At 43.0% G+C, this 12031-nt stretch overlaps 1 protein-coding gene and 1 long non-coding RNA gene across 2 annotated transcripts in view; both read left to right on the top strand.

Moving 5' to 3' along the window:
* The window catches only part of LOC119863905 (mastermind like transcriptional coactivator 3), a 407795-nt gene that overhangs the window by 207552 nt on the left and 188212 nt on the right, over positions 1–12031 (top strand). The window lies entirely within an intron of this gene.
* On the top strand, positions 1424–3325 carry LOC119864432. Its single transcript, XR_005373879.1, has 3 exons — positions 1424–1530; positions 2607–2741; positions 2880–3325. It is a non-coding gene; the product is annotated as an uncharacterized LOC119864432 (long non-coding RNA).

A 12031-nucleotide genomic window follows, 5' to 3' on the forward strand; every position in this document is an offset into this window, starting at 1 on the left:
ACACAGATGTGCACACATAGACCACAGAGATGTCACCCATGTGGACACTCCACCAGCATCCTGAGAGCAAGGAGTAAATGGAGGACCCTGTATACTTGATTCATGTCATATAAGGTGACAGGCCCAGTTTTCAGGTATGGCTTGTGGAGACCCTTATGGTCACACTGTGTTCTGTAGAAAATATGGATTATTCATTGACTTACAGAAAGAAAGGCAAAAAAAGAAAAAAAGGTAATGTCATTAATCTGGTTGTGTTCCTTTTCAAAACAAAACAAAACTAGAGCCACATTGGCCATTAGTTTCTTACGTACAACCGTGCTCGTAATGAACATTTAAAAATAAATGTATTTGATCATCACAACCAAGTTTATTTAGGTCAGAAAAACAGTTATGGCATACAAATACTGCTGAGAAACAAATCTAACAAAGCTTTTTGCAGTGTGGCCTCTACAGAAAAAAAAATAGTAAAATTCAGGCTTCTGTGTATTAAAATCTATTATTCTTTCGACCGTGCAGCTTTGACAAATCAAGCAGGAGTCACAAGAACAAAGCCAGGAGATAGTTCAATTGCTATAATTTCATAGCCGAACGTAAGAAAAACCTACCTTATATTGTTTACATGACTTTCCCAAGCTTGATCCCATTAACAAAACAAGAAATGAAGAACCAGTTGTTAGGAACTGCGGACTAGGCTTCTAGAGTTCACTTTTGTGCGTGACCACGGCAGGTTCCTCTTGTGGGATGTTCCTCGACATCCTGCCTGTTTTCCCACGGGCTGCCTCATGCCCTCCCCCCACCCGACCCAGACTTACACTTTTGAGGCTGTCGCATCCTGACATCTGAACCCTCCCATCTTAAGTCCCTTTGCGTTCATTTCTAGGAAAGAGAGGATGGGAGTTTAGTTTCATCCCAACTTTCTACATAACACAAAAAAGTATGACATCCAAATTGCCCATTTGACGGGAGGAGAGTGATGCAGCAGAATTACAGTTCAAAGTAAAATGGGATTTAACTTTCAGTTGAAAAGAAAAAGTGAATTCCTTGCTCCTTTCAGGCTTTTGCTATGAATCAAACTTTAAAGTGAAATATCAGAAAATCAAGGATGCGATGGGACTTAGATCTTTCATTCCCTCTTCCATCCCCCTTCTTCAATGAAGACCATATCTAAATCATCCCAGATGGCTGTTCTATTTTTAAAGAGCTCCAGAAAAGGAGTTTGTACCACCTCCTCAGTCACCCATTCCAGCATCTCTTGTTCCTCGGCGCCAGGATATTTTTTTTCTAAAAGCCTTCAGGGATGGGGGGGGGGGGGCCACCAGATCCCAGATTTAGGGAGCTGTGCTATTCTCTCTAGGATTTCACCCCCACGGTGTGTGTGGAAGGGCACTCTGAGGCATGGCTAATATCTTTTTCTTGTCAGTGAAGAAGATTGTTTTCTCACATCTTTGGCTTTCAGTGATGTTTGTGAGCTTCTTGGGAGTCAATCCAAAATTCTCTTGAGAGCCTGCTGTGTGCACAGCCCTGTCCTAGGTAAGAGGATGAGGCTTCGAGCAAACACCGTCATGCTTCCACTCTGACGACACCCGTCACACACAACCGCCGAGCTCACCATCGGTGCCGGACAGACTTGTTCGTGCAGTCGCTCACTCAGTTATCCTTTCACTCCAGAAATACTTACTGAGCACCAACCACGAGCTAGTCCCTGTGCTAATCTCTGGACACAGAAGGTTAATGAACAACTCAGACTAGGCCCGTACCTTCCGTGGACCTATACTCAAAGCAGGGAGAAGCCCGTACCAAGTCAAAAACAGGAAGCCAGGTGATTATGAATTGTAATAAGCAGCGTGAGGAAAATGCAACAGAGTGACATAACAGGGCGTAAGTGGGGAGGTGCGTCCGAGACATGACCACGCACAGGCTTCATAAGGAGAGAGTTGAGCTGAATCATGAGGGATGGTGGGGCACTGGGAGGAGAGGCCCAGAGGCTGCAGCCGCAGGGGAGTGGGGAGCAGGGGGAGCTGGCAGTGTTGAACATGTGGAAGGAGGGGGGCATGAGATGAGCTTGAAGACCCCAGGTCATCTAGTGCCCTGTAAGCCACAATTTCGAGTTTAAGAGAAAGACATACCCTGATTAATGTTTTCAAGTGATTACTCTAGGTGCTCACGGAGAATGGACTGGATGGGAAGCAAGGTTTAACGGTTAGGGGGGTAAGAGGAGGCCTGGCTGGCTCACATTGGAGGAGCGTGAAAGTCTCGATCTCGGGAGTCATGAGTTCGAGTCCCCTGTTGGGTGTAGAGATTACTTAAAAATAAACAAATAGACAAGTAGGAGCATAGTGCAGGAGCCCAGGGAGAGATGACAGGGCAGTGAATTCGGGTGGGGGCAGTGGCGGGGACTCTGAGGAAAGAGGAGACAAATGGAGATGCAGAGGCAACATTTCATACACGGACATGCCCCATTTTAAGAAAACAAATACATAAAAATCAAAAGTGAAAAAGAAGAGTGGTGATTCCTCCTTATAAAGTGATTCTATTATATGAAGCAAGGGAACATGTGTTTGGATCTTTGACCATAAATTTTAATAAGAGGTATAAAATCTTAATAGATCATGGAATGAGAAGGAATCGTAGAGGTCATTTTCTCCTGCCTTCCACCCAATAAAGAATCCTCTTTGCAAATCCCTGAACATGGAGCCTTGGGATGAAGACTCAAGGGACAGGAAGTTCATTAGCCTCACGAGGTAGCCCTTTCTCTTTTGAATCTTTCTAATTGTTTTTTAAAAGTTCCTCCTTATATGGAGGCTGAATTCTCTCCCGCCGTAACTTCCAGCTCTCCATGTCGGGCTACATAGGTTAATCCTAATCCTTTTCCTGTACAGCAGGTGGCAACCACTTAAAGAGGAGCTGTGGCGTTCCTACCGCCCTGCTCTCACTTTCTCCAGCAACACATCCTCTGCTCCTGTATCTGCTTCTCACGGCCCAGGGTTTCTAGGGCCTCCTCGGCCCCAGTCGTGCCCTCTTGCCATCCTATTGCCTGATGCAAGTGAGGACTCCGGAGTCGAGCCCGGCCTGCCAGGTGCCATCAGGGTGGAGTATACGTATGCCTTCCTGGATCTGTACAACATACATTCGTTAATGCAACCTCAAATTGCATTCGAATTGCAAGACCACGTGGCTCTGAGCTTCAGGGAAATCGAAGCTGCTTGTTAAGGCGGGTTCCACTCAATCTTACTTGTTGCTGCTAACTGGTGGGAGAATGCTTCTTAGGATTTTGGAGGATCGTGGACCTCACGGAGAACGTGATCAAAGCTTTAGGCCTGGGATCCCTGGGTGGCGCAGCGGTTTGGCGCCTGCCTTTGACCCAGGGCGCGATCCTGGAGACCCGGGATCGAATCCCACGTCAGGCTCCCGGTGCATGGAGCCTGCTTCTCTCTCTGCCTGTGTCTCTGCCTCTCTCTCTCTGTGTCTATCATGAATAAATAAATAAAATCTTAAAAAAAAACAAAAAAAAAAAAACAAAAAAAACAAAGCTTTAGGCCTTCTCTTCTGAAAAAAAGACACCTACAAAATTCTGCACACAACCCCTGGGGGTTCTCAGAGATCCTAAAATACTTCTCATGTAATTTCCAAGCTTAAAAGTCCGTCAGTATCCGTATCGCAGAAACCTGGTTCTGTCATCTGAAATTGTGTATTTGCATGGCTTCTGTATTGGATGACAGGGTTATTTATATAGAGGGATGGAGCACACCCCCCTGAAAATCCCTACAGGTTACCATGTTACAGTGGAATTACTACAGGGTGAGGAAAGTCGCAAAGACGTGAAGTGGAGCTGTTGAATATATTGCCTATGTTACGTCGTTTAGTCCTTATAATCATCTTCTGAACTCGGCAATATTAGCCCAATCTTAAGAGGACAGCGAAATTGAAGTGAAGAGTACTAACAAGGAAAAATAAACCGTGAGCCACAAAGAATTAGGAGGACCCAGGTGAAAGCAGCGCTAGCATGCTGTGAGTTTGTCAAGCACTAGCGATGAACCATGGTTGGCCCTCTGTACTCTGAAGAGCTGAGACCGTGTTGACCCAGAGCATAACATTTCAGAAGCTTTTGTGCAGGCTTGGGGGGCGGGTTTCCTGGGGAGTATGTGCTTCTGCTGGTGCCATTGGAGTGATGGCCCTGGAAAGCGGTTGGCCAAGCGATTGGTCACTCCCACCATCACCTACGCTGGTGTCTTCAGCATCAGGCTAGGCCTAGGGGAGTGGCCAGCATCTATTTCTATCTGAGCAACTCAGGGGCAAAACCGCTCTGAGAACATCCCCCAAAGCTCTAGTGCCTGTGGGAAGTCCACTTCGAGATAGTCCGTCCTCATGTGTCAGCCCACCACTGAGGGGAGAGAGTTCTGAGGATGCCTCCCCTCTTCCTATCTCACTTCAGAGGAGTTTGGAAATGAGAAACACGTTCCATTCACAAGTGGAGAGGTGTGGAACGGAAAAGCGCAGGCTTTGGAATTCAAATCTCAGCTCCCTCACACTAGCTGTGTGACCTTGGGCAATTTATTTAAATCTTCCTGAGCCCCAGTTTCCTCATTTGTACAAATGGTGTTTATTACCTTGCAGGGTTGAGGGGGGAAGTAAGGGAAGCATCTCAGATTTGCCTGGCATGTAATGGATGCACAACGAATGGATGCTCTTTGCTGATAACTTCGAGGAGAGCCTCAACTGGCGGGGCTGGTCCGGGTAACAGTCCCTGATCTGGTTCCGCATTACTTTCAGACTTACCTTGGTTTGGACTTGGATCCCTGAGCCATTCTAGAAGAATTCGTGTCCCCATTCCCACCCACCATCGTCATCAAAATTTTGCTTATGATGAGGAGGTCGAAGTGTGTCCAGCATGAACCCATCCTCCATGTGAGGCACCTTGTCACACTGGGGTTCAAATAACCACCCCTCAGGGCTGCTTGGTCGCCAGCTTCACGAGAGGTGCTGGATATTATTGGACGTTGGGCCCTCAGGGCTGCTTGGTCGCCAGCTTCACGAGGGGTGCTGGATATTATTGGACGTTGGGCTCACACACACACACACACACACACACACACACACACACACCCCTGAGATGAAGCCCTGTGGGAATTTAGCAATTAGCAGAAAAGAACTTGGTGGTAGTTTACATGGGCATTTCTGGGAGAATCCTTGGTTCAGCAGTGGCAAAAGCAGACCTAAATACTGGGTAGGGCCAGTACTGCTTCTACAGAGTCTAGGACACTCTGTCTGCAAGTGAAGTTTTGAAACTGAGCTGGGGCCAGCTAACCTCCTCATTCTGTGAGTCATTGGATGTAGACTAGACTTGGTCATCTCCCCTTGCTAATAAGGAAACTGGCTTAATTAACTGAAGGAAATTAACTCGGATAATTTTGCAGCATGGATCTGTTTCCAGAGAGGGGCTGAATGCTTTTCCTTCCTGTGAGCTGACACTCGTACAGCCGTTAACTCCAGAGGCTGTGTTAGCATGCTGTTTTTGCCAAATGACAAGCGTAGTATTTTCTTGATCAAACTCTCAAGCCTCCCCTTGCTCCTCCAACATCTGAGAATGGAGTAATAAGCCATCCAGAATGATTTTGCGACTTGGGAGTCATTTGCATGTCTTTGTGATATGAGAGTCAAATGCCGATATTCAGTAAATAGAAGCCTCCCAATTGACTTAAGGTAATTGAATGATTTGAGATTTATTGTGTATATACTTTTCTCGTCAGCCACTGATTCTAAGCAGGCATAAAATCACATCGGAAAACCTGAGTTTCAGTATTCCAGTTGGTTCATCGGAGTTAAAAACCAAACTATGTAGAAATCGGGTTATCAATTTGAGACGCGGATCCCTTTGTCTATGAAGCTCAAAGTCTCCAGTAGAGCTGAGGGTAATGTTTTTTCCTCATATGATACTCTGGGGCAATTCTGAAAAGAACAAGGAGAGAAAGATGCTTTTGACTCTATCCCAATATGTTTCATCTTCCTTTTTAACTACTTTTTATGCTATAAATAATTTTCTTTCCCAGTTAGGTTTGAATTTCTATAATTTAGTTCCAGATGTTTGTTGTGGTTTGGTCTGGTAGTCTGCTTAGGCATTTTGCTGTGTTCTTTTCTTTCCCTGCCCTTAGTTTAAAGGAGGTCTAAGCTCACAGTGTAGCTATATTTCTGGAGAGACCTGCCACCTTTACAGGATTTACTGTGGTCATTTTCTTTTTTTTTTCTCCCCACAATATGGTTCTTTGTGAATTAAAATCAAGGTTCCTAGGGCTGGAGGTAGGAGTAGGGCATGGGAAGCCTAGCCATATTATAATGAATAATAATAATAGCTGTCTCCCTCTGTTGTGAGCTCTCCCAGGCAGACTGTGTCTTATTCATCTCTGCATCCTCAGCTTCTTACACAGGGCCTGGTGCATAAATGATGCTCAGTGAGTGTGTGTTGAATGAATGAACTAATTTTTGCAATTCTCTTTATAATTTATAAAGATACACCACATAGCAACATGGGGTGATTGTTTTCAAGACCTCAAGAAAACCATTTCCTCCCTCATTTCATTATGATTGTGAAATTGCTTTGGAATTTTGGAACAATGACACTTTTGCTGTATGCCTTTCATGAAAAGCCAAAGTTTAAAAAAAAATTTTTTTTTTTTTAATTCGAGGAGCTGTGGAAAGGAGGATGGGAAGGAGTCTGTTAACTGGATATGTTTCTTGTAAAGAAATTTAAAATGTAGTTATCTCTGGATTTTTTTGTTGTTGTTACAACCACAGTTTATGGCTCTTTTCTTCCACTTTCATTAGGATGTAGGTGAATTTTAACAAAAGCAAGAGCCGTGTTTTAAAGGGAGAAGAGCAAGTAGGCAGCAAGGGAAAGACTTTGTTTTTACAACTTGTGTTTTGACTTGGCAAATGCTCAAGGTTATTCTGCTTAACCAAATAATCCACGCTGCTTCCACTGTGCACCAACCAGACTCTTCTGTTGAGACCTTGTGAAGGATTTTGACCTTGACCCTGCTCTGCAGCCAGTGGCAGTGGTGACCCCTCCCACCTCCCTGGCTCCCACAGCCAGTACACCTCCAGCTCTGGGAGAGACTCACCCAGGAGTTCCTAACCAGGTTGGTTGTTTAAGAAAAATCTTAAATGGCCTGATCGGCTGGCACTCATCACCTCAAAGCTGTTTCCCTAAAGCTCAAATGTAAAAGCAGGAAAATCATTGTATTACTCTTTTCCCCAAATCCTTAACTAGCACAGAAGATAAAGGCCAAAATCAGCAAAAAGTAGACAAACTGAGACATTTAAAAAATGAGAAAAGTCTTTGATTTTTTACAGGTAGAGCAGAGCTATACTCAAGACTTATAACCCAGAAAAAAAATTTAGACGCCACATGCAGATGAAATAAAATCCAGAAGAACTTCCAAGTAATGACAGTGCTTCTAGCCTGAGATACTGAGATTTCTTTCCCATTTGGTTCTTAGAAGCGTACCGTTTCGTGTGTTTATAGGCATGCTCCATTTGTTCCTGTGAAAGACAGAAAGAAAGAGAATCTTTTAGTTAAGGACCGGGATTCAAAATATATATTACGTTGACTTATCACCTGTCTTATCACAGTGTGTCAGAAAGCACAGTGTTCATAGGCGGGATGCACAGTAATTTGGAAATACTCATTTTGGCCCTGGCGTGGGGTGACCTTGGCCTGTTGCAGATTCATACTCTGCAGCTGTATGAGTTCCTAGGACTGCCACAGCACAGTTCTACCAACGAGGTGGCTTAAAACAACAGAAATTGATGGTGTCACAGTCCTGGAAGTCTGAAGTCAAGGTGTCAGCAGAGCCATGCTCCCTCCAATTCTGCGTGGGATCCTTCATTGCCTCTTCCTAGCTTCTCTCATTGCCAGCATTCTTTAGCATTCCTTGGCTTATAGCTAGTGGCGCCAATTTCTGCTCCTGCCATCACATGGTGTTCTCTCTGTGTGTCTCCATGCCTTCACACGGCCGTATTTTTATAAGAATCATAACACTCAACATTGATGTAGGAGTCCGGTCTACTCCAGTGTGATTTCGTCTTAACTAATGACACCTGTGGTGACTCTTTCTGAATGAAGTCACTTTCTGAGATACTGGGGATAGGACTTCAACATACCTTTTTTTGGTGGGGAGGGTGGGACACACAATTCAATCCCATAACATACGTCTACACTCTATGTATATACTTCTGCTTCAGAGCCCTCAAAAAGATTTCCTGTTCTCTTGTGCTGGACCAACTCTACAAAACCTTCCTTGGCTTCCTTTTCAAGCCCTGGGTTTTTTCTCCTCAGCAGTGTTCTTTCTTGGGCGCGAGGTCCTTGCATCAACATAAGTGAGAAAATTGAAACTTTTAGAGCTAAACTGCCTTGTCCGTCCCCCCCACACACACACACACGTGCAATTGCATTTCAAAATACCTGTTCTCCACATTTGTCTTTATATCATTCTTTCGATGGCTCTGATCCATTCTTCATGGTCTCAAAAACAAATATCTCGATAGGAATGTAAAATGGTGCAGCCACCACGTGAAACAACATGGAAGTTCCTCAAAAAACTAAAACTAGAAAGACCATATAATCCTGCAATTCTGCTTCAGGATATATGTACCTAAAGGATTTGAAAGCAAGGCCTTGAGATATTTGGAAACCCATGTTCATAGTAGTACAATTTATGCACAAAAGGTGGAAGCAATTGAAATGTCCATAGATGGACGAATGGTATATGCACATAATGGAATAGTATTCAGCCTTATAAAGAAAAGAAATTCTGACACATGCTACAACGTAGATTAACCTTGTGGGTGTTACACCAAATGAAATACTCCAGTCACAAAAAGACAAATACTGTGTGATTCCACTTAAATGAGTTATCTAGAGTAGTTCAGTTCATAGAGACAGAGGGGCACCTGGGTGGCTCAGTTGGTTAAGCATCCAAGTCTTGGTTTCAGCTCCGGTCACGATCTTGGAGTTGTGAGATGAAACCGTACATCGGGCTCCATGCTCAGTGAGGAGTCAGCTTGGGATTCTCTCTCTCTCTCTCTCTTCTCCCCTTGCCCCTCCCCTCCATGTGCATGTGCACATTCTCTCCCTCTCTCTCTCTCTCTCCCTCTCTCTCTCTCTCAAATACAAATAAATAAATAAATAAATAAATAAAATCTTTAAATTCATAGAGGCAGAAAGTGCACTGCTGGTTGCCAGGGCCTGAGGGAAGGAGGGAATAGAGAGTTATTGTTTAATGGGCATAGAGTTTCAGTTTTGCAAGATGAAAAGGGTTATGGAGATGGGTGGTGGAAATGGTTGCACAACCCTATGGATATACTTAATAACGCTACATTGTACACTTTACAGTTAAGATGGTAAACTTTATGTTATGGGTATTTTACCACAGTTAGTCCTCTCCATCACAATTTTTCCTTTGTCTCTGTTTCCTTGGGGCCAACCTCTCCTGCTCTCTGATTTCTCTTCAAGTTCAAACACACTCAAGACTTCCTTTTCCTGAAAAAAAACCTTTACTTCACCTCCCGACATACCAGCCATGATGCCTTTTACCCTCTTGTTTTTCCAAACAAGATTTCTTAGACTGAAGAGTCACACTCAGCATCTCCATTCCTCACGATTGGCTTTTCTTACTGACTCAAAACCTGGCATTCATTTATCGCATCATTCTAGAACTTTGCTGTCCAATGGAATAGCCACTCATTGAACGTAGCTATTTTAGACTTAATTAAAACTAATGAAATGTAAAAGTCAGTACCTCAGTACACTAGGCACATTTCAGGCACTCAAGAGCCCCACGCGGCTAAATGCTAATCTATCAGTGTAGATACAGAACCTTTCCATCATCTCGGTAGGTTCTGTTGGACAGGCACCACTGTTCTTCAACAAGGACCCGCAAACTCATGAGACTCACCTTGAGAGCTTGTTAAAATACAGAATTCCGGCTCCAGGATCAGAGTTTCTGATTCAGGAAGTCTGGGGAACTGGCCAAGCATTTGCATTTCAGTGAGTTTCCAGATGATATTGATGCTGCTGGATATCCTAGCAGAACCCTCTCTTAGGTTCCCTGTGAATGACTCTGATACTAATCTAATGGTCTCTTAGTTATCATTTCAAACTGCAAATGAAGTTACAAATCTTTTTTTTTTTTGTGGGGCACCTGGGTGACTCAGCTGTTGGGCATCTGCGTTCAGCTCAGGGCATGATCCTGGGGTCCTGTGATGGAGGCCTGCACTGGGCTCCCCATAGGGAACCTGCTTCTCCCTCTGCTTATGTCTCTGCTTCTCTCTCTGCTGTGTGTCTCTCATGAATAAATACATAAAATCTTTATAAAAAAATCTTTTTTGTCCTACTTTCCTAATGATATTTTATTTTGACCTCTTTGTCTCTTTGCTGACTTCTCTCATCCAGTTAACAGGGCCCATCTCCAACTCTGTGCACACTTCTTAGGGAAGTTTCGCACCTGTGTTGTTTAAGTCACCACATATGTATGGTTGGATGGCTTTCAAATAAATGTTGCTTTATTTCTAAGGCCCTATCTACAGATTTGTGGGATAACTGTATTTGAATATAACTCTGGAATACTGTGATGTTAAAAACAAAACTGCTGTGTCTCTACCCTCTCTGGCCAATGAGCTTATGCTTCCCAGATGTCTGATAATTGTTGCCATGCATTTCTTTAAGTGATGTTAAGACACTTGCATGAAAAGCTCCATAGAAGTGTCAAATATTATGTGTACCTGTTCATTAAATATTCATGCAGTTAGAGAAGTCACCACTATAGTATGCTGAGTAATTTCCTTAATGCCTTTCCTCCTGGTGACCAACTGTTTTATAGTCTTAATCGGCTTAATCCTTTCCATGAGGTATAGTAGGGGTCACACATGAATATGCCCATTCTCAAATTAGGGACTGAGGTGCAGAAAAGTTTAAAAGAGTGACCAAAGTCACAAAGCTTGTTATACTTGTGCCAAGGAACTTTCCCTCCTGTGCATGACTCCAATGCTAAGCTCCAACGCTCTTGTAAAGCCCCCAACTCCCATGCAAAGCTCCCACTATTAGAGAACACTAAGCTTCTGGATTTAAACATAAAAAGAAATTGCTAAATGTGATTCAACGCATACTTCGCATAATGCATTTCTGTGACACTTCATAGTAATGAGATAATTACCATGGGTACAGTATTAGAGTATACATATTCTGATAAGTTACAGCTGTAAGAAATCAGTAATGGCCATTAATCATTCCATGTTCATTCTTTACAAATCTCAGGCAAGAAGCTAAGCCTCAGAGTTCCAACAAACCTAAGACAAATTTTATAGTCATCATTTCTGCCATTTAGATGAAGAGTTTATGAATACAATAGACTCTCCCTAATTTAAACTAATTTGGGCAAACAGCTGCCTGAATTGAGAAAAATCTAAACTGAAGTGTGGTGGTAAATATATACTACATGCGTATATTTAAAAGTAACAACTGCAATTCAAACTAGACTATCAAACTGCTAGTAAATAAACATCCTTGGGGAGCTACTTTAATTAATATATGAGAAGAGTTCATAATGTATGTATCAACTGTTTATTTAAATTTGAGTCTCTTGAGTGCTTGAGTCCTTGAGACCCATTTCTACCTTTAAGTAGGTTAAGCAGGCCTACTCTTCCCCATATAATCTTTTTTTATACCTATTTTTTTTAATAGTAAGCTCTGTTTTTTTGTACATAAGAATACATATCAGGTTGGCCCTTAGCCAAGTTGCAGCTGAAGGCAAAATTATCAGGAACTGAATTAATCAGGTTTTACTACATAATGCGTAGAAACAGCAGGAGACACAAACTTTTTCATTCTTTCAAATTAGGAATTAGTTACACATTTTAGAAAAGAACCACAAGGTTGAGAAGAACCCTAAAATGTCAGTTGGTTCACCTTCCAAATGTATCCCAATTAACTAGAGAGTTAAATTCCTGGCTGCTAGATTTATAAGCAATTTGTAGAGAT

Source organism: Canis lupus, chromosome 19 (assembly GCF_011100685.1).
Source record: "Canis lupus familiaris isolate Mischka breed German Shepherd chromosome 19, alternate assembly UU_Cfam_GSD_1.0, whole genome shotgun sequence".
In the NCBI taxonomy this organism is placed as follows: Eukaryota; Metazoa; Chordata; class Mammalia; order Carnivora; family Canidae; genus Canis; species Canis lupus.